Genomic DNA, 3,090 nt, shown 5'->3' with positions numbered 1-3,090 from the left:
CTCTCTCTCTCTCTCTCTCCCCACATCTTTCTTTTCTTTTCCCCTTGTTTTTTGACACAGGATCCTACTCTGTCACTCAGGCTGACCTTAAACTTGATCCTTAGTGCTGGGGTGACAGGCATACACTATATAGCTCCTTTCAGAGAGCTATCTGCTTGCACTACATGTCAGATTCCTATCTGCCTCTTGCTGTGGTGCGCATTACAGCTTAAGCTACCAATGAATAGCAATGGAAATATGTTTATACTGTTTGTGTCTTGTAAAAGTTGTTTATAGTAAAAGAAAAACTCAGTAGGGTCTTGGGAGCTGGCTTAGCCCAGCACCCGTATGGCAGCTCATGACCATCTATAATTCTAGTTCTGTGGGAGCCCATGCCCTCTCTTGGCCTCCAAGGGCACTGCATGCATGTACCTGGAGGTAAACACTCATACACAGAAGACTGGGTATGGTAGCACTTGGCAGGGGTAGAGGAATCTCTGTGAGTTCCAAGCCATTGTGAGTTCCAATCTTAATTTTTTTCTTTAACTTTAATTTCTGTGTTAGTATAAGCCACGGCCTTCCATGCATGTGTGTGCGTGTAGGTCAGAAGGCCTGTGGAAGTTAGTTCTCTCCTTCCATGCATGTGTGTGTAGGTCAGAAGGCCTGTGGAAGTTAGTTCTCTCCTTTTACCATGTGAATCGTAGGGATTTATTTATTTATTTATTTAATGTATATGAGAAGACTGTACCTATGCAGATGGTTATGAGTCATCATGTGGTTGCTGGGAATTGACCTCTGGTCCCTGCTTGCTCTGGCCCAGAGATTTATTTATTATATGTAAGTACACTGTAGCTGTCTTCAGACACACCAGAAGAGAGCATCAGATCTCATTACAGATGGTTGCAGGCCACCATGTGGTTGCTAGGATTTGAACTTAGAACCTTCGGAAGAGGAGTCAGTGCTCTTAACCCCTGAGCCATCTCTCCAGCCCCACTGGCTCTGTCTTATTAAGACAAACAAACAATAACAACAAAACAACTTTGAGACAAGGTCTCATGTGGCCCAGGCTGGTCTTGAACTCAACTATGGAACAGATGATAACCTTCATCTGCTGATCTGACTGCCTCTCCCTTTCCAGAGCTTGAATTACAAGTATGTGCCCAGTTTTATATGGTGCTATGGATTGAACCCAGGGCTTTTCAAATGCTAGGTAAGGATTCCAAAATGAGTCTTATCTCCCAATTGTCTTTTTTTTTTTTTTTGGTTTTTCAAGACAGGGTTTCTCAGTGTAGTTCTGGAACTCACTCTGTAGACCAGGCTGGCCTAGAACTCAGAAATTCGCCTGCCTCTGCCTCCCAAGTGCTGGGATTAAAGGCGTGCACTATCAGTGCCGGGCCTTTTTTTCTTTTTTCTGGAGACAAGAGTTTCTATGTATGGCTCTGGCTGTCTAGAACTCACTCTGTACAACAGGCTGGCCTTGAACTCAGAGACCTGCTTGCCTCTTTCTCCTGAATGCTGGGATCAAGGCACTTGACACCACTGCCCAGCTTTCTTCTTTACACTTGTTAATTTCTTTATTCTTGTATGTGTATCTATGTGGATGTACATGTGCCAGGGTGCATATGTGGAACTCAGAGGACAACTTGCAGGAATTGCTTCTCTCTTTCTTGCAGGTTCTGGGGATCAAACTCAGGTTTATCTGACTTTGTGGCAAGTGCCTTTTCCAGCTTGACCATCTCATTGGCCTTGTCTGTTTATTTGTTTATTTATTTAATATATGTGACTATACTGTAGCTGTCTTCAGACACCCCAGGAGAGGGCATTGGAACCCATTACAGATGGTTGTGAGCCACCATGTGGTTGCTGGGAATTGAACTCAGGACCTTTGGAAGAGTACTCAGTGCTCTTAACCATTGAACTATCTCTCCAGCCCCTGGCCTTGTCTTTTATGTTTATATATTTTTTTTCTAAATGTGTATGAGGAACCCCTTATCTCTTACTATAGATAAAAATCTCCATAATTGACCAAAGAAATAAATGTAAGACCACAAACTCTAAAACTGTTAGAAAAAATGTGTAATATTCAGGACATTCATTTAGGCAACCACTTTTTTTTTTTCTTCTAGACAGGGTTTCTCTGTATAGCCCTGGCTGTCCTGGAACTCACTCTGAAGGCCAGGCTGGCCTTGAACTCAGAAATCTGCCTGCCTCTGCCTCCCAAGTGCTGGAATTAAAGGAGTGCGCCACCACAGCCAGCTTAATGCCAACAAATATGTGAAAAAAAAAACCCAGCTCAATCACATTGCACAAGAAATACAAAGTCAAAGTACAAGGAAATGTCATCACCCTAATTTGAGAGTATTATACAGAAAAGACCAAAAACCAAAAAGTTACAGCCTGTTATTGTGTCATACGCCTTGAATTCCAGCATTTCAGAGGAAGATGCAGGGATATCTCTTGAGTTTGAGGCCAGTCTGGTCTACAGAGTGAGTCCAGGACAGCCAGCTTTATACAGAGAGACTCTGTCTCGAAAATAAATAAATAAACAAATAAATAAACCAACCAACCAAAACAATTACAAATGCTGATAAGCATAGAGGGGAAGGGACTTATTTTGATCACTTTTCTTTTTTCTTTTTTTTTTTTTTTAAGATTTATTTATTACTATACATAAGTACACTGTAGCTGACTTCAGACACTCCAGAAGAGGGCATCAGACCTCGTTACGGGTGGTTGTGAGCCACCATGTGGTTGCTGGGATTTGAACTCAGGACCTTTGGAAGAGCAGTCAGTGCTCTTACCCGCTGAGCCATCTCACCAGCCCCTTGATCACTTTTCTTATTGCTGTGACAAAATACTGGACAAGAGAAAGGATTGACTGTGGCCCACAGTTGGAAAAGATGGAGTTTGTCATGGTAGAGAAAGCATGGCAGCATGAGCAGGAGGCTTTTTGACCAGCCACATTGAACATAGCCAGGTAGCAGAGAGTGATGAGTGCTTATGTATAGTGCCTTTTCTCTGAAGGTGATCTGGGACCTCAGGCAACAGAATGATGAAGCCTATATCTAATGTGGGTTTTCTACTAATCCTATGTTTCTTTTTTTTTTTTTT

Source organism: Mastomys coucha, unplaced genomic scaffold (assembly GCF_008632895.1).
Source record: "Mastomys coucha isolate ucsf_1 unplaced genomic scaffold, UCSF_Mcou_1 pScaffold22, whole genome shotgun sequence".
NCBI lineage: Eukaryota > Metazoa > Chordata > Mammalia > Rodentia > Muridae > Mastomys > Mastomys coucha.
Note: the sequence above shows the minus strand (reverse complement) of the source record.